The sequence below is a fragment of the Euprymna scolopes genome, chromosome 21 (genome assembly GCF_053919585.1).
Source record: "Euprymna scolopes isolate OS-2025 chromosome 21, ASM5391958v1, whole genome shotgun sequence".
Lineage (NCBI taxonomy): Eukaryota > Metazoa > Mollusca > Cephalopoda > Sepiida > Sepiolidae > Euprymna > Euprymna scolopes.
This window is the reverse complement of record NC_136502.1, coordinates 43,817,478-43,838,419: the sequence shown is the minus strand read 5'-3', so window position 1 is coordinate 43,838,419 and position 20,942 is coordinate 43,817,478. Positions and strand designations below refer to the sequence as shown.

The 20,942-nt window shown below is 33.7% G+C and overlaps 1 protein-coding gene across 2 annotated transcripts in view; it reads right to left on the bottom strand.

Annotated features, from left to right (window-relative positions):
• The window catches only part of LOC145242171 (bifunctional protein GlmU-like), a 38,242-nt gene extending 18,414 nt beyond the window's left edge, over positions 1 to 19,828 (bottom strand). The window contains exons 1-2 of one of the 2 annotated variants that reach the window (XM_080105158.1): positions 18,306 to 19,828; positions 381 to 605 (exon numbers count right to left, since the gene is read on the bottom strand). The gene's annotated coding sequence lies outside the window, so the exon portion shown is untranslated. The remainder of the gene's footprint in view (positions 1 to 380; positions 606 to 18,305) is intronic. The other variant, XM_080105157.1, reaches the window with a different exon arrangement.
• Between the last annotated feature and the right edge of the window lie 1,114 nt (positions 19,829 to 20,942).

The following is a 20,942-nucleotide window of genomic DNA, read 5'->3' as shown; positions in this document are numbered from 1 at the left end:
GGAGCACAAGAACTTTTAAACGATATGCAAGAAATGCTATTCCCCTGGACTTTTGCCAGATTTTTGGGTGACCATGAACTATTAAACGAATTACACACATAACAGCTGGTTATAGCTGCAGACCAAAAACAACAAAAACAAGAAAAAACTATTAACTCAATGAGAGGAAAAACAAGAATGCTGCCATATTATTGCTAGCTTAGGGAAATATGTGTCATATTGTCATACGTGTCAAGTGGCTTGTTGTGGAAACGACCATTAATAAATGCCTTTTCGTTCATAAGAAAAATATTTGTGCAAAATTTCTTTCCTTTGTTTCTTTGCATTACAGTATAATGTATTAACAGATATGATGTACCCAACGAGCAGCAAAATCTCACCTCTTCACTGTTGAGATCCCTAGATGCCGGAAAGCCTTCTACTCTAACAGTTTCTTTCTCTCGGACTGTTATACTTTGGAATCCCTTCCCTGTTGCCTGCTTCCCTGACTGTACTAATGTGCAGAAGTATAACGTGAACAGACAACTTGTTGCTCAACTCCCCAGAGTCTTGTTAGACATGATTCCAAATAGTAGCCCCTTACGGCATTCCAATTGGCAGCATACCTTATTTAGGTTGAAAAAAAAAAGTAAATAATTGAATTAAAAAAAAAAAAAAAAAAAAAAAAAAGTCAGTTTGTGAATTTTCAAAATTAGCATAAACAACAGTAATGGTTGTAACCTAATGAATCACATGTACGTCTAGTAACATACTATACATTACGACCATGTAATCCCTACAGCCACCTACGTTGAAAAACCTGACATAGTTATATGGAATAAGTCAGAGTTGCAACCTTGGTTGAAGTGAATGTTCCTAATGATAGAGGTCTGAACAGAGCTGAAAGGTAGAAACAGACCAAATATCAAGGTCTCATGTATGATATGAAAAGAAACTGGAATCTTAGGGAGATATCAAGCATACCAGTTATTATAGATGCCACAAGGCTTATAAAGAAGAACTTGAAGTCCTATCTAACTAATATTCCTGGTGAACCAAGTGCAAAAGAGATCCAGACAATTGCACTTAAGGAAACAACGAGGATACTAAAAAGAGCTCTCGGTTGGTTTCCATAAAAAGCAGGGCAATGTTGGCAGCTGGTTTGGCTGCCCCATACCTAACGTTAAAATCTTCAAAGGAAGAAAAATAAAAATAAATAAATAAAAAATAAATACACATACATTATTGTATCAGATTATTACTAGCAGGGAGATCCGACATTGCCCGGGATTAAATGATGATCAATAAATGTTTCATACCCCCATATTTTTATTGTCAACAAAATTAGTGAAACCACCAATTTTTCAATCAAATCGATTGATTGCCTGCTTTAGTTGAGGACCCATCGCGGTGCACTGGGAGGAAAGTTCACATGCCTTCCTACAGTGACTTAGTCCACAATACATTGTAATCTACATTGCACTGTAGAGAACCCACTGTAGATTTTATAAAATTATTTTTATATATAATGCCTCGAAGTTTAAAATGCAAAAGTCCAATATCATGGTTCAGTTGTGCTCTAAACAGAAACATTAATTTCCACCGTGCCCGTCATATCAAAGAACCTACTGTTGATTTTATATGCTGGACCTTTCTGCTTCTGGTAATAAAACTTCTCAAATGCACTTGTGATGTTAAGCTGTGTAAGGTGTAACTTTGGTCAAAATCCGTTTGTGCTTTCTTTGATTGGATTTGTTCAATTATCGATACTTATCGAAGACATTGCAATACAAAACCTATCTAAGAACACTGGCAGATACATTAAATATATTTGCGTAAAATTTCATAAAAATCAGACTAGCCGTTTTAGAGTACATAAGGAACGAACTCACACACACACAGATCCTTTTATATAATAGTATAGATATTTTACTATTACGGCTACTCAAAATTGCCTGGAGCAAGTGTAACTCCGGCTCTCTTTGTCTTCCACTCTCCAGTTCATTCCTCTCTCTGGACATACACACATAACTTAAATCAACATAAGGAAAATAACTCTGTGGAAAAAAAACAAAGAGTTACTTCTCTTCACCTGAAAACATTTATAGAAGCATGTGTACGTTTTGAGAACATTAAACAATATAAATGGTCATTTGATCCTCAAATTAAAAATTTATTTATTTTTCGTTTTAGATATTATATATTCAGGGTTACGCTGATTAAAAAAAAATACCAACTTTGTGGGTGTTGTTGCATATTTTTCTAGTTTTAGCTGGGCATACAGACGTTTGCACTTTATATAATAGATATTGGATATTTTGCTGTCAAATAAAAAGTAACGTTTACATTTCCTTTTTTCGTCAACAGGTGGCAGCACCTACACAAAACAGACGTTCTTTCACATCTCCTCATCTAAAATCTTGGTTAACGACGTGCTATTATGATTAAGGATGAATTCGTCTGTTGTCGCAAAAAAAAAAAAAAAAAAGAAAAGAGAAGAAAATGTAGGCGGCTTATCAATGCATTTGAAGCAACGGGCTGTCCTTGAGAGCAGGTATAAACTCATCGAAGAATGCAAGTCGTTTATGGTTTTGTGTTAATATCAGAATACACTTGCATCCTCTCAACATCAATATCCCCCACCAACTCTACTAGCAGCAAAATTCCGCCCTTTCACTGTAGAAATCCCAAGATGCCAAAAGATTTTCTATTAATATAGCTTCTTTCCTCAAAGGACTTGCTTTTGGAATTCTCTCCTTAACTGTACCAACATGGAGAAATTAAAATGTAATGTGAACAAACATCTTGCTGCACAACTCCCCACTTAGGTGGTCCACTTGAAAATTGGCCCCCAATCACGTTAACCTTTTACGTCTCAGTGGCAACTATACCTTGTTTGGGATGGGGGGGAAAAAAACCTCTAAAAAATGAATCCATTCAATCTGTACAATTAGCAATGGAAATGTTTCTAACGGAAACAACAAAGATTAATAGACGATGGGAAGTAGAAAAGGTTTACTTTCGGTCATTGGTTGCCTCCCCCTTATTTTACTCACTAACATTGAAAGGGAGGTAATCATGCAGGGCTCTACATTGCGAGTGAAACAGTTGCATTTGTGAATGATTTTTAAAAGTGGCGACTAGAAATAACGAAATGCTTATCTTTTGGCGATTGTATTTCTTTCACCGATAATCTTCCAAAGCTCACTACTGAATGAAAAATATCTTTACAATTTTTTTTTATAAAATGAACAAAGTTAAATTATTTAAACAATAACAGATTAATAGAACAATATACTCTTTTTTTTTTCTTTTTTTTTTTAAACGAAGGCTGTTTATAAAAACATCTGAAGAAATCAGAATGTTTATACGTTCAAGTATCAACATAAAATTTGTTGTATATTTAGAATTACACTTATTAAAAAAATACGGAAAAATTTTTTATTATGTACATAATTGTCACAGAACGAAGATATCATTCCAAAAATCATGTGGGTTTGGCTAGCAACTTTTCTATTTCGCTAGTAAACGAAAGTATTTAGTTGTCAAAGGTCAACTAAAGATAAATTTGTCCAGAGATCCCTGTCATGTAATGAGTTATTTCCCTTGATTTCCACAAAATATCTTGGTCTGAAGAGGTGGGATTTTGCTGCTAGTCTGGTTGGTTGAGCGGATATAAATGCATTAAGTTTGTTGGAGCACAAAACGTTGCAATGATGGGACAAGGCTTGGAGCTTGGTAGACAAGTGGGACCTATTAGGTAAAAGATTCTCTTTTGCACCCTGTCCAAGAGGGATGGACTAGTTGTTAATGCACCAGCCCAAATGTGAAAGCAATGATCCATGCATGGGCAGATGGTGACTTTATGAGGTATAGGATATTGGCAGCTGTGAGAAATTTTTTTTGTCTGGTAAAGGAGGCTACCTTTTTTGCAGCAGACTTGGCAATATCATCTGTGTTTATTCCAATTCATGCCTGTGAATGATCTTTTTTTTTTTTTTTTTACTTGAAGGTCACCACTTATCAAGGCCAGGAAGCCATTCGAGGATAAGGTTTAAGAAATGTTAGGTAGATTGTGAGACAATTACTTAAGCAGACAACTCAACAACAACATTAGACTGGAAAACGACCATGTTATAGTCAACCAAGAAGCATCTTCACGGTATTGTGTTCCACAGATGTATAGTTCTAGGAAAGAAACTCTGCTCATGGAATTTTCGTTTAGTTTTAGACATAAATGGAAAGTTAAGGAAATTGTTAACGGTTGTTCTAGCTTGACAAGTATTTGTTACGAACGCTTTTACGGGATGGGGGGGGAGGGGCTACAGATTAGAGTTCAGTCGAGCACCTATCATAAAAGTAATGACAGAGCAGAGATAGATTCATGTCTCTTCCGCGAAAAAGAGGATGTAGGGAGATGAAAAGACTCTCACCCACTAGATTTCGAAGACGGTTTTTGTACCCTGTCAAGGCAGGAAATGGTGCTCTTAGGAGCTCCTCCCCAAATGTGGTAAATGTACTCCATCTTGTTTTCATATAATTCAAAACTCCAACATAAGAGGTCGAGAAAAAAGCAAAGTCATGTCAAGCTGACTTGCCTGCCAATTTTGATCACTAATTTACGAAAATAGAAAATGATAAAATTACATAAGCTTTTAATTATATTTTGCCCTTACCTCACCGACACATTCGATAATTGTACATAAGCTTACTCACACGATATGCGTAATCGGACTGCTGTCCACTGAACAAAGTAGAAACGTTACTCCTTTAAAAAGGAGTAACGTTTCCTTTGCAAGCATTTTTGAAACATTAGACTTGTGATGCACCAAATCACCTTTAGTGTTTCTTCATCTCTCCCAAACACTGGCCCAGTTTAATAATAATCCTGATCATCATCCAAATAAATAAATGTAAAAATTGATCTCACTTTGTTTCAGAATTTTGAGATGAAGATTTGCTTAAATCCCTGGTGGAATATAATCAACATCAATTAATCAGATGAAATAGGGCTCGACACACAGACTAAGTTATAACAAATTTATTGTACAAATGATACAGTGTCACAAATAAGATATGTATACTCCAACGTATCTTGAATGCTGTAGCATCAAGGTTAACTTACTAACTGCATGGTCACTGCTTTCTAGCGTCTTTTATAAACCGAGTAATCCATTTTTAGAGAGGGGGATGTCAAGATCTTCAACAATATCAGGGGCCCTGTCGGTGGGGCATTAGAATACGCCGACTGCCCCCCTGCAGAGGGTAAAAGTCCCTCAATGGGGGTCCTGGATAAGACCTTAAACTATATCCAGTGGTAAGGCTCCAGCTTGTGGGCTTTGGGGAGTGTGGAGCCACCCTTTAATTACCATTGTTCCCAGGTCCACTCTGACCCGGAGTGGGAGTACCTGTTAGGGTCCCAACTATGGGTTAAATAGAAACCGACGTGAAAACAACAAATATATTCTATTAAAAAAATTTTTCTTCAAAATCTTTGGATTCGGCATCAAATAACCCAAAAAGGGTTGATATGCCGTAAAACAAAACCAACCAACCAATCAACTATATCAGGATTGATAATTTGGTATCTTCGGACTAATGTTCTCATCTTCAGTGTTATTTTCACAATGTTTTAGCTGATGAATCGCTTTATTGCAGGTCAATATTTTTTTTCATTTTGAAATTGCTATGAAAAGCAGAGAAGTGAAATTTGGTACATTGGAAGAGCATAACAAAGTGTCTTATTTGCCTAATTTTTGTGGAATTTGAACAAATATTTTTAAAATCATGCTAATTTTTATATTTTCTGGTAATTTTAAGTGTATATTACTTTATTGCAGGTCTCCAAAAATGCCTAGAAAGGGTCGATTGACAGCTAGTGAAAAGGAATGTGTTGTTGCAGGCCTTGCAGAAGGTTTATCTTTCATAGATCTAGCCAAGAAGCTTAGAAGAGATCAAAGAACATTGTCTTTATTTGTTGAAAATCCAAACATCAAACCAAGGAAGGACAAAAATACAAGAAAGTCAGTTTCTGCTCATGATGTTCGAAAAATTCAATGTCAACTTATCAAGCAGCCGGGCAGCAATAGTGCTGTTAGATTTGACAAGACTGGACTACCTTCTTTGTCCAGAAAGACACGCTACAATATCTTAAACTAAATTGCAAGAAGCATTAAACCCATAGCAAGAATTGTCTTCAACCAAACTCATAAGAAAAATGTTTGGCTTGGGCTCAGAAATGCATGAAAAATGATGTAAAAATCAGTTGTAAGTTACATTCTTCTGGAGGTTAAAAATTCAAGCCTCAGTGCAGCTGATATTTAAAGTACAATTTCAAATTAACTAGCCTGGGTGCTTGGCATTGCCCGGGTGTGTATAAGGGGGTTGGTTGAGCAACCAAAAAAAAAAAAAAAAAAAAAAAAAAAAAAAAAAAAAAAGAATTAAAACAACTCAAAATATCAGCAAGTACCTGTGCGCTAGCAAAAAAAAAAAAAAAAAAAATTAATTGTAGTAGCTTGAACCCGTAATATGCGAAAGGAAAAGGAGGTGAAAAAAGCAAATGGTCTTATCGATGTGCCCACCGCGGTTGTGACATCACGCACATTTGAAATAACATGTTTTATGTGATGCCGTTCATGCGACGCTTGAATGACTTGCAAAAAATATCCCTCCTTGTAAAAAACAGCCCAGTTGATGGCGAAAGAATTAATGTTTTAAGCCAATTTTTGGATATTATTTGGCCAAGAGACTGAGCTTTCAAACGATATCAATTTTGTCAGTGTTGGTCGTGTGTCAAAAGTTTTAGCGAGACATACAAACATACATACACAAACAGACGTTTGAGATTTTTACGATAGAAGACTTGTACTCAGCCATGGTTGATGGAACAAGAGAATATGCTATTCCCATGGATTAAATAAAGGATTCCGTTTGAAACTCTGTGCAGATTCTCAAATTTGAAGGAAAAATTACTGAGTTTAATAAGGGACACCTGAAGAAGGTCAGAAGATAGATCAGCCAAAACGTTGTAAAAATAACGCTACAGATGAGAACAGTAATGCTAATAATCCAAATAATACGAACTGGGTTCAATTCCCAATAAAGTTAAAATGCCCTATTCCAAATGAATCCAACTTTAAACAATAGATGCAACACCTTTTTTTTATATACTGCATACGTTGACACACTGGTTCTCACCAAATCACTGAAGTTAAGCAACAATAAGCCTGGTCAGTACCAAATTGGTAACCATTTGGGAAGACTAGGTGCTGTATGTACCGTGCCAAATCATATAAATTTCCAGGTTGATATCTGGGTGTGTGTTTAATTCACTGGGGGAGATGCACTCCCGAATAAACTCGCCTGATGGATAGACAACAAGGTGGTACTCCATAGAATGATGTACAGGCAACCTGCAGCAAGATGCATTCCTGAACGTGCATGTCAAGCATGTTAACCGCAGCAAATGGTAACATCTGAAGTGTGTGCAACGCGGAGTTGCACCTCGTGAATCACCTAAAACACGTTGTAGCTAGGGCTGGCTCAATCCTAATGAGCAAAAATGCATACTCGTATCACTCAGAGTTCTGCCAACGATGATATGTGAGATCAGTCACAAGGATAATTAATTTGCACATTGGTTTTGAAAAAGGATATTTTTTTAATTAGCTATTATTTGTTATTTTTTTAATTCAATGATCGTTTGGATTTTTAATATAACAAACAGTTCTGTTTCACAATATGGTTTGGAGAAATATTTTGCATTTGTGTTTCAATGTTTCTTTCTTTAGGGAAACCGATTTGATTTTCAACAAGTTGTGATCTGTTTCTTAATAGCAAGCGAAAAAGCTAATTAATTTCTTGCTTTATTTTACAGTCACATTTAGAAGATAAATGTGTATCAAAATTTTAAAATGTCAATGTAAATACCTCTCGACTAAATCATGGAGTTAATGAGTGCTTTATGCCAAATTGATGGTTGAAGATGGTTCAATTTGTGCTCATGTTTGCATTAAATGTTAATCCCTATTAATCTTGAGGTGTGCATTGAATTGATACCATAATACTTAATTTGCTGCACCTTATCATAGCAAAGGTTCATACAAACTTTTGGCTAGATCAGCCAGTAGTTTCTGAGAAAAAGTGGAATGGACAAACATTAAAAGAAATCTCATTTATAAAACTCACTATGTCTGTCTGTCTCCATTTTTTAAAACTGTATTTCTTCAGAGACTGAAGGTCGCAGAGCAGTGCAAGGTAGGTTAAATGATTGCATTTTTCTGTGAACTATTTTTGTAAGAGTTTTTACCCGGTTAAAATAGTTGCTAAGGGTATAAAATTGAAAGAAATTAGAGCTTGGCAAGTGTAAATTGCCTTGAACACTTTTCTACACATGCACACACACACACACACACAAAATAAGAATTACAGTTAAGTTTACCAAAATAAGCCAAGATGGCAAAACTAAAGTATATTACAAATATTGAAGAGTTAATATTTATAAAGAAATCTCAACCAGATGTAAAAGCTCGATAAAACCAAATAGGAAATAGAGCTTATAATAAGAACAAGTAGTTAATAAAACATGTTAAAAAATACTTTGAAAAAGAGTTAAAAACATATTTAATTTTAAAAAGGAAACACTAAATAAATGGATAGTCCTTAATCCGCAGAGTTTTCCTTCACATCAGAGGGTAGGATTTAGCAAAATGTGGGATCGGATTTTGCTTGCAAAAGTATTAAATGAAACTACAAGTAAGTCATAGATCTTACTTGATAACAAAAAGTGAAGTGATTCCTTAATTCAATCTTACCTCGACAGTCGAGCTGTATATTTGTTCCATTTCTTTTTTACGCACATTTTATCTTTCTTTTAATAATATTCCCTTTTCCTTGTACCTATTTGTGAATTATTCCACAGATTTCTGCCTTATGGATTACTTTGAACCATCTTCCAATTACATGGTTCCCTTGGATTTTACTTGTGCGAATGGAAATTTAACTTTCTTGGATTCTGCATGTTTGGATTTTACTATGTCTGTCTGTCTCCATTATTTAAAACTGTATTTCTTCAGAGACTGAAGGTCGCAGAGCAGTTAAATGCTTGCATTTTTTTGTGAATTATTTTTGTAAGAGTCTTTACCCGGTTAAAATAGTTGCTAAGGGTATAAAATTGAAAGAAATTAGAGCTTGGCAAGTGTAAATTGCCTTGAACTGCTTTTCTACACATACACACACTATATATATATATATATATATATATATATATATATATATATATATATATAAAATAAGAATTACAGTTAAGTTTACCAAAATGATCCAAGATGGCAAAACTAAAGTAAATTATAAATATTAAAGAATTAATATTTATAAAGTAATTTCATTTAATACTTTTGCAATCAAAATCCGATCCCGCATTTTGCTAAATCCTACTCTCTGATGAGAAGGAAAGTATTTCTTCAAAACTCCGTCGATTAAAGACTATCCATTTATTTAGTGTTTCCTTTTTAAAATTAAATGTTTTTAACTTTTTTTCAAAGTGTTTTATTAACTACTTGTTCTTATATATCTATAATATAAAGCTGAACGTTTGTGTGTGTGTGTGTGTGCCTGGTCACGAATAGACTCCTATATGGTTGACTATTTTAAAAAACCGATTAAATATAATGATAGAAGATGTATCAATACACAGGAATGGGTATGTTTGATCTGGCAGAACGGTGGTTCATTAAGATTGTGGGGTCTGCGTTCGCGCCTGGTCCATAAAGTATGGAAATAAAAAATTAAAAAAACGTTTACAAGTGTTTTTGATATAGATGTACATAAGAATACTTTGATAAGTATGTTTTAATTTAAATAGGGATGGTATAATAAAATTGTGGGGTCTGCGTTTGCGCCTGGCCTCCATAGAATGGAAATAGGCACAAACTTTAATAAAGACTTTTCATATCTATCTGCATAAGTATACTTTGATAATTATGTTTCAGTTTGAAGAAATATGGTATAATAAAATTATGGGGCGTTCGTTCGTGCCTGACCTCCATAGAATGGAAATATGTCACAAAGTTTAACAAGGTTTTTTAATATAGAACCACAGAATATTGTGACAAGTGTTTCAGTATGAACAGGTATGGTATAATAAATTATGGGGTTTATCTATTTTATTTTTACTTTCATCATATTTTGTTTTGGTTTTGATACCCCCAAATTCGAAGCTATCTCTTTACAATCCTTCCTTTTCATAACCTATCATACTTTAATAAATCAGAGTCCATTTTCTGTAGGCTGTTTTTGAACCCAGTCAACGACGGGTACTTTTGCTAGTATATATATATATATATATATATATATATATATATATATATATTTATTTATTACATTATGTCAGTTTATTTTCAGCTATTTCTCATCCGATTGACAATGACTCACGCAGTAACATCTCAAGCCGAAATGCTACAAATTTTGCTTTCAGTTTTGGTTTTGATTCTAGCTGTTGGCACAAAAGTCATATTTTTTTACTTTGGAAATCATTTTAGGTAATTTTAATATGAAATAATGAATATCTTAAAATATCATATCTAAGCATATTTTATGACTGGATAATGCCAGGTGCCCCATCCCCTGCTAGTATCATATAGATATGAATACATTAGAAATGGTTTGTTTTGTGTTTACAACAACGTTATTGTAACAGAGCACAGACGTATGTATAGCAGCAGCAGCACAATAGCCAACGTATGCAAATGATTGAGTCGTGTGCGATGTCACAGCAAAGAAGGAAAGAAAAGATTATAAAAAAGGAGGAGAGGGTCTAGAAAAGACCGAAATAGAAATGTTACACATATGGCTTGAGAGCAACATGGAAAGACGTGTCCTAAACATGGCCGGACAAAGACAGAGTAGCAAATGTTCAACACAGTAGAGTCTTGTTAAGCACAAAGAGAATTTTGAACAAGAGACAAGGCGATATTCTGGAAGTACCTGTAAATAAATGTCTGTTTGTTTCAACTGAAAAGAAAGTGAGCCAAATTCTTTTCTTGTCTTTGTTTCCTTGCGACTGTCTGCATACAAAGTGTGTCTCCCGTGCCGACTATGTTTTTTTTTTTTTTTTACACAGTGATCACCACTTATCAAGGCCCGGAAGTCACTCAGGGATAAGGGTTAGAGTTATGAAATGTTTCAAGTATTTTTAGTAGCAAATTTACAATGTGATAATGAGCCAACCAGCTAGCTCTTTATATAGTTATAGATGGTACAAACAGCATTGAATTCCTACATATATGACCATAAACTACATCCAGTGATGAGATCGCAACTTTGGAGAGTTGGAAGAGATCTCTTAGCCGCCATTCCTACATATATTCTATAGATTAAATAGAATCGATTATTCGACTATTTGTTTACAAAATGTCTGCAAAATATTCATATACAAAAATTTACCTTGTCGTACTTCAACTAATCCTTTAAACCAGGGTTTCCCAAACTTCAGGACACCATGGAGCCCCTGAATAGGACAAAGATTTTTCACAGAACATTAACAAGATAATTTCTAAAATAAATATGGAAAAACAAATCATTAATTTCAAATTTTAATACTAACTAATGATTTTTGGGTTCCTTGATTTAAGGCGAAAACCAAAGGGAGTAACCACAAAAGCATTGACAAATTTGCTTCTTTGGGATGTTAGAGATAGGAGTCATAAAATATATATACCAGATGACGGATGTATATAAGAATAAACTACAAATGATATCGACAATAAAAATGAATAGGTCAAAGAAAAGCACAACTAAAGAATGGTCTTTATTATTGTTCTTAAATCGATAGCCAAAAATTATGTCCGTTAATAACAGAAAGAGCTGTTCAGCACAAAATATCAAAAACTATCAGAAGTAATAAAAGAATTCGATATGGGAAAATAACCAGTTCAGAATGAAACAAAATTTAATGACGTGTTTAATAAAGTGTTGTTTAGTATTTAATTTTTCCGTATAAAGCATTTGGTCCTCTTTAAGAAAAAAAAAAAACTTGCTCTAGAGGTTCACTTAATTACAAACAACAATTATTTACAATATTGCGCTATAAAAATGACTAAAATATTATTTCTCACAAATAAAGTTATTTAGCAAAATTTTAAAAGTCAAATCTAAATAACGTTTAAGCTGACATATAAAACTTTGATTCTAACTAACGAATTTTCATTTTTTTTTTTTTATTGTTGTACCATGTCATTGCCACTATAGCAATACACTTCGCTACAATTTATTAAAAAATATAAAGTGACACCAAGCCATCCCAGATTTTCAGCACTCTCTACCTCTTTCTTATAACCACTGCAAATAATTTTTGTAATCACAATAACCGTTAAGCATTAGTTTCTTGCCAGCTGGTTTTCTCTGAAATTTAAGTGGCAGCAAGCCTTCTCAAAGTTCCAGTTTCTGGCAGTTTTTACTTCCCTTTGGTCACCCCTGTTTTAAACCATCCATTGGTGAAGCCACAATTTGAGAGCTTTAGGGTATGTTGAGTCAGAGTGGTAATATCTGTCAGGGTTTGATCTCTGAATTAAATAGAATTCACTAAAAGTAATTGATATATTTTTTTAATATTATTGATTTAATATTAATCTCTAAAAGTGAAGTACAGTTAAACATGGCCAAAGACTCTTTATCTGAAAGCACATCTTTTAAACTCCTCGGCCTAACGTTCACAGGAAACATGAGTTGGAACAATTACATCGAGAGCATTGCCAGGACCGCTGCAAAAAAGGTAGGTTCTCTCTACCGTGCTAGAAAGCTACTAACGCCCAAAAGTATCCTGTACCTCTATAAGGTCACCATTCGCCCATGTATGGAGTATTGTTGTCATATTTGGGCTGGTGCATCTGCTACTAGTCTCACTCCTAGACAAGATTCAAAAGAGAGTCGCCCACCTAATAGGTCCTGAACTGTTATCCAAGCTTCAGCCTCTGTCCCATCGACGAAATGTAGCATCCCCTGTGCCTGTTCTACAAGTACTTTAATGGTAAATGTTCTGACGAACTGCATGCACTTGTACCCCCTCGACGTAAATACCCCCCCGACAAACCTGACAAGCAGCTAAATCCCACCCCTTCACAGTTGAGATCCCTAGATGTAAGAGAGCCTTCTACTCCAGTAGTTTCTTCCCCAGAACTGCTAGACTTTGGAATTCCCTGCCGGGTTCCTGCTTCCCCAACTATACTGACATGTAGAAGTTCAAGTGTAACGTGAACCGACATCTTGCTGCATAACTCCCCACCTAGTACACCTGTAGCCTGTGTCCCTAATAGTAGCCCCTTACATCAAAGTGGCAATGTGCCTTGTTTGGGGTGAAAATGTAAAAAAAAAAAAAAAAACAGAATTGATAGGGAAAAGATAATGAAATACCCAGATCTTATGCACGCCATAAAAAAGACACTGAAATCTAAGGAAGATCTCCATCATCCAACTGAACATGAAAAAGAAAAAAAAAACAAAAAAAAACTACCTGGCAAATATACCTGGTCAACCAAGTGCAAGAGAAATTCAAACAACTGTACTTAAAGGAACGGTTACAATCTCAAAAAGATCTGTCAGGTGGAATATATAAAATAGCAGGTAAATGTTTGACATCCAGTAGGATGCCCCATCCCCAGCTTGAACAAAATGATAGAAAATTACAAAAGAAACAAAAGTAAATTAAGAAAACACAGATACACACGCACTAACAAGAACAAAGGTAAACCAACACACATGCACAATGCTCACGCCATGAACTTTAACTACTAACTCAACTTTCTCTGCTAGATACAACGTTTATATCCAAATTCATATTAATTTTCGGTGTGGTTTTCTTGACAAAAACCGAAGACGCTATCGTCGTCCACAAATGGCTTCTACCATGGCTAGGGACCACGTCGCAAGTGTAATGTCGTTTATAAATATGTACAATTGTACATCTATATAAAGACCGAAGGCCATATGTAGAAAGGGCGGATGGGTGAAATTGAACCTCAGACTATATAAAAAGGCAGTTTGTTTGGAAAAAAAAAAAATATCTTTAAGACAACAACAAATTTAGATGAAATAAACGCGTGCCTTGCCTATTTATTTGAAAACAAATTTTAATTTTTGTATTTATTTTACATTTTATTTGTGAAAACTAGAAAAAAGAAAAAGAACTTAAACTTTAGTTGTTTTTTGTTTTTAATATAAGAAAAGCTTGTAGATGGATATTTTAACTAACGGTTAACGATAGAACGATTATATTACAGTGGTTTGGTTAGCTCCTAAAATGATTGCAAAATTTTATCGACTAATTTTGGCCGATTCTCTAAGCGGTGACAGCGCAAATTCACCGAATTAATTTCTTGCCCGATTATTGCAGACCATTTTGCAAGTCTGATTTTTACGTGTTTTTTTTTTTTTTTTTTTTTCATTATTAAAATAACTTTTAAGTTCGAATTTTTAAATTTTGTGGGCATTTTGCAGTATAGACAACAGACCAAAAAATTGTCCCAAAATAAATATATAACAAATACATTATACCAAAGGCAAGAGAAGTTACTCTTCTATCTACCTGTATAAGTTCTTTCGTGTTTTAACTTATTTTAAGGCGCCTAGTTATGTTGAAACACAAGTAGTGTCGAGTGTTGAGTTGAAAAAAAAAAAAAAAAAAAAAAAAACACAGGGATAACGAGATGGTCATCTGGGGAGTAATGATAATCGCTCAAAAATCGAAAATTTAATTAAACACTAATAGAAGCCCAATCAGTAAATGTCACGTTATAAAACCAACGTTCCTGATCAAATTTTATTATTATTAAAACAAAAACAAAACAAACAAAAAAAAAAAACGTCAATGTAAAAATATGTATCTGTAATGATCAATGACGTTTAATTGCCGTTAAGGTATGTTTTGTTTGCACTTTTGCGATTTTTTTAATAAGATTTTCAGCTAAATTCAATTTTTAGCATATCTTTTGTTCATTAAATTGTTAGATGAAGTCAAATCCCCGTTTCCATGTTAAGAATAGGTTCTTAAATAATAACGTCATTATTTCAGCACGGTCCGAAAAACTGCAGAAAGCAACTTGTTAAAAAAAAAAAAAAAAATGTCCTCGATCCAAAATGCCCTAAGTTTCGAGTTGGTGATAAAGTCCGGAATGACGACACAACATTTTAACGGGTTCATTCAAAGTTAAATTTGATCTATTTATCCTCTTTTTATTTATTTATAATATGTAAAAAATAAACATTTCAGAGTTTGAAATAAGATTGTCAAATGTATTTCATTCAAGTTTTTACTTATGCTTTTACTTATAAAAAATTCCATGGAAAAATATAGATGTTAAAAAAAGTCCTCGACTCGGAAAAGATCGACTAAACGAAAATTGTATGGAGTTTGAAATGAGAAGGGGGTGGGGGGATAAAGCTCCGAAGAATGTGCGTCTCTTTCGGCAAACAAATTGCGCACTTGTCTAGCAAAAAGGACTTTCTTTGTTGGCGGTCGACCCACCACACCCCAGAGGAAGGGGGGGGGGAATCAAATCTAAAAAAAAGGGGGGGAAAAAGTAACACATTCATTTACGAATAAAACTACAAAAAAAAAAAAAACTTTTAGAAGCATTCGCTTATTGGGACTAGGTCGTTTTAAACTTACAGGACGAGAAAAAAAAAAAAAAAAAAAAAAAAAAAAACGAAATAGTTTTGCTTTGTCGGTATACCCCACTCCATATTCGCAAGTTTCTTTAAATTTTTTTGTTGTAATTTTTAAACATAGCCAACCCTCCTCCAATTACGTGCTTTTTTTTTCTTTCCAAAATAAAATAGTACTTACTGACCTAGACTTGCTGAGACATTTTATTCCGATCTCAAGTTTTTTTTTTTTTTTTTTAAGTTTTCAATTCAAATTATCGAACAAAATCCATTATGTTGAGGAAAGAAATAAACAGACAAATAAGATTCTTAAAATAATTTGGTTTTTGGTAAAATTGACTTAACGATCCTTCAAAAATCTTTAGTAAAGTAAACGTTGTTTCTGATCCAAATTTATTCTAAAAAAAAAAAAATGTCAACGTGGGATACACATACAGTACAACCCAGAAATATGTAACCATATTGATTTCAATCGAGGTATTTAGTTCTCTCCCAATCCAAGAACTTAGACACCGGGATCAGAACGTGGGACCGAGACGGACGTCAACGCCCCCGAAAAGGGGCACTCTGGCCTGCGAAAAGTGCCTGGGCAGCCCCGTCAGCATTCTCCAGTATGGCCGCCCCCAGACGATTAGCAAAACTAACCCCTTCTCACATAAGGTGGACCTCCTAGAACTACACAGAAGTAGCGGCTCGGCTCACCGCAATCAACTGGGACCAGGTCATTACAGAAATTTACTAATGATTAATCTCTGTATTTGGGGGTAGAGGATTCAATGGAGGAAGATCAGCGATATTTAATTGCCAACCCGGACTTAGGGTTAGTGTTTGGCAAACACTCTCTGTATTAATCAAAAGCATGTTTTGTTGCTACTTTGCTAGAAAAAAAAAAGGGAGTCAATGTTAATCAACGCTCCCCTTTTCCACAAAAAAAAAAGAAAAAGAGATTTACTTTTTTTTAGGCGATTACGTGTAAACACTCTGAAAAACTTGAAGAAAAAAGGGCGGGAGACGCAGTTTTGTATATAAAATTAACGTAAAATGATCCTCTATTTCCGGGCAACTTTTGATAAATCTTGTGCGGTTTTTTTTTTTTGGGGGGGGGGGGGGTTCTGTCTACTTTTTTAAAAACGAGCACTTGTGGTTTTTACAATTTTCCCAGTAAAACATGGACGTAGTGATTTAAAAAAAGGTTAAATGACTTAAAGATCATTTTTCTATTGGATTTTACATTGAATTTATATGCGAAATTAACCCCCATTTTAAATTCTAAATTGATTTTTTATTTGTTGTTTTTTTGTTTTGTTTTTTAAATAATAACGTTTTTGTTTTGGGTTTGTATTACTGTACACATAGATTCGAAAAAGTTGTCAAAAAACAAATATATAACAAATAAATGTTATCAAAGGCAAGATAAATTACTTTTCTACCAAACTGGATATAATTTTCGTGTTTTTATTCAATTTAACATGTTTATTCAGCTCAAAAAGTATACAGTGTTTACCGATGTATTGGAAAATTCAAAATGATGGCCGACTCTCTCTTTAACGCGGTAAGTTCGGGAAAAGGTGTTATAAATAATAAACTAGACAAAATACTATTAAAAAACCACCGAATATATGTCAAGTTATGTCACGGTAACATATATTGAGCAAATTTCTAACAGTATTTTGTCTAGTTTATTATTTATTACACCTTTTTCCGAACTTACCGTGTTAAAGAGAGAGTCGGCCGCCATACATCGGTAAACACAGTAAACACTGTATGCTTTTCGAGCTGAATAAACATGTTAAATTGAATAAAAACACTAAAACTATCCAGTTTGGTAGAAAAGTAACTTATCTTGCCTTTGATAACATTTATTTGTTATATATTTGTTTTTTGACAACTTTTTCGAATCTATGTGTACACAGTAATACAAACCCAAAATACTGTTTAAAAATAGCATGATAACAAATGCATTAACAACTGTTTTTTAAGGTAGTCACACGTAATCGCCTAAAAAAGACAAATCTCAATTTCTTTTCGAGTAGGGGTTAAGTTGTCTTTTTTTTTCTTTTTCAATAATACAAAAAATATAAATAAAATACCCTTCATTAAACCAAACATTACATCTAAGCCCGGAATTGCGATACGATAAATAAATATAAATAAAAATAAATAAAATTATGCGACCGTTAAAAGTCAATTTCGCCAGGATTATTTCGCAATTTTCTTGAGTTTAATAGATTTCATGGTTTCTTTTCTAGCATAGTACCAGAAGTACCACATCAGGCTTTAAAATCGATGAATGATTGACGAAAAAAAAAAAAAAAAATGAATGGATGAAAAAATAAATAAACAAATAAAAAAAATCAGAAGATCGAAAAATTTAATTAAAAAAGTTTTCCTAAAAACGAATGTGATCTTTAATCGACAAATATATATATATATATATATATATATATATATATATATATATATATATATATATATATATATATATATATATATATATATATACTATTAATTATCGAACTGGAGTTTTTCTTTTGAATTCGTCTTGGCTTTTAACCGAAATCAACAACCACTGACTAAAGATGTGGGGGGGGGGGCTGCTTTCAGAATTAAAAAACCGCAACAAATAAAATATCACATGCAGAAAGGAGTATTGTTTTATCATAACTGACCTGTCTCGGCTTAATGTCCTTTTTTTTTTTTTTTTCGCTTTTGATGCTGTCAAATGTTTAGATTTATCCGGAGGGAAATCACTTTGCGTGGAACAAATGTTGTGCGCATTTTTTCTCCCTCCTACACACGTGCACGACGATAAAATAGTCCATCCGCCGTGGAAACGGGGCGCGCATGAATACACTATGTTTGAACCTCGTATTTTCCGCTCTCTCTCTCTCTCTCTCTCTCTCTCTCTCTCTCTCTCTCTCTCTAACTACTTGCTTTTTTTTTTTTTAAATTTTATGTTACACTTTTCACTTCAAACGAGATACATTGCCACTTGACTACTATTTGGGATCTTGTCTAACAGGCGACTATGGGGAGTTGAGCATTACATTTAAACTTTTACAGATTATTAGTACATTCTCACTCAGGGAAGCAGGAAATAGGGAAGGAATTCCAAAATTTAATAATTTGAGAGAATAAACAATCAGAGCAGGGGGCTTTCCAGCCTCTAAGGACCTTTACGGTGAAAGGGTGGGAATTTGCTGCTTATCGGGGGTATTGTACGTTAAGGGGACACATTTTTAACGCACATTATATTTAATTTTAAATTAAATAAAATGTGCGTTAAAAATTAAGGTGCTTGTTAAAATAGAGTCGACATATCGATTTTTTTTATGATGTTTTAATCAAAAACAATAGTACTTATGTCGAAAATAGTAATATATTCCAAAATTACGAAAATTCATCGAATAGAAAGTTATTTATAGTTAAAAGTAATTTTTACGGAAAATTGGGTAAAATTGCATTATAAAATAGACAGTAGGGGTCTACATTAAGGAACATAACTCGGAACGAATGTTTTATCTTCCTAGTTCATGCTTCAATATTTGCTGTCTATAGTGACAGACTTTATTTTACTAAAAAAAAACAAACACAATAGCAGTTGTTCTACTTGATGAATTTTCGTAATTTTTGGATATATTACTATTTTCGACATGACAATTCAATACGTAATATTGTTTCTTTGCTTAAAACGACATATTAAAAAAACATCGATTTGTCGACTCTATCTTAACAAGGACCAACATTAAATTTTATAAGCTTTTTGCATAATACCCGCCTTTTTTTTTTTTTTTTTTTTTTTTTTTTTTTGCAAGCGCTCGCTGCGCAAACTGTATGCACCAAGAAATTTCGTTTTCTGTTCTTCGTTTTGGCCGATTCAATGTCGTTTAATAATCGCATAACGAAGCAGTGAACAGCTTTATCAGATGAGCCACGGTTAGCCTTACTCGTGCGTGATTCGGTTGTGTTTGTATCGTTACGCACACAGCGTTACGTGCAAGCAACGCAGCTTGTTGGAACGTCCTATCGTAGGACTAACTTTCACGCATTCGAAACTTGAACTCGTGATCGCTTATCAGAAGCGTGGAAAAACATTTTTACGAGCATCTCTTGAAAATACACGTTTTTTTTGTTTTTGTTTTTTCTGTGGTCGTGTTAAGCATGATGAGTACGTTTTTCTTATGGAGGGGGAGGGGCTTCGAGTGTTGTTGCGCATTATGCAAATTCAATCAAAAAGATTTTTAGCGCTTCTACAGAATTGGGGCGAGATTTTGTAGTCGAGTTTTCAGATAAAACAAAAACAATGGTTTCAACTGATTTTTTTTTTTGTTGTCTATTCTAATAAGTTACAATGGTAGCTTCCAAATTATGCAGTCGAAATTACCTGAATATTACTGAATTATTAAACAAAACGACTTTAATCGTGTTAGCGGGTGAAAAATTGCTGCTATCTTGTTTAGATCAAAACGGAAAATTGCCTCCCTTTTGAACTCTAGTTCGTTGCGTCTTACGATCGGTCGGAGTTGTTGTACACCCCCCCCCCCTGCGTAATTTGTGTACTGATAGGTTTTTTGAAATTTTTTCACTGGATTATTGATTATTAGACACTAATTAACCAGATTATGAAAAAAAAAAAAAATCATTATTTTGACATTTGAAAGGGGTGCTTACTTTTTAGTTACAATGTTCTGGTAAATCGGTCGCCCATTTTGTAACTAATAAAAACGCGGCTATAGCAAAATCATGGAAAGTAAAAATGACATGAGCATTTATAAGACAAATATTTATTTTGTTTCTCAAAGAAAAAAAAAATAGAATGAAAATGATTTTTTTTTTTTTTTACTTTTTAAAATTTTTTTGTTATTATGAAAATAAAGTTTCGAGTTTTTTTTTTTTCTTTTTTTTTGTTACTTAGTTTTTGGTTGATGAAAAGTGAGTTTGTAATTTTTTTTTTTTTTAATTTGTTTTTATGAAAGGTGAGTTTATCGGTGTTTCTTCATTAAATCCCATCTTGGGTTTCCGGAGGTAACCATAATTTCTTTAATAGAAATGGAAAAAAGCAAGCAAGAATAAAAAAACAAAAACAAAAAAAAAACAAAAAGCGGCAATAAAAAAATGACAATTATTCACTTCCGTGTTTCCGTATTTAGAAGAAAAAAAAAATGGGTGACCGATTTACCAGAGCGTTGTAACTAAAAAGTGAGCACCCCTTTCAAATGTTGAAATAATCATTTTTTTTTTCAATTTTTTTCATAATTTGGTTAATTAGTGTCCAATCAATAATAATCCAATGAAAAAAAAGCAAA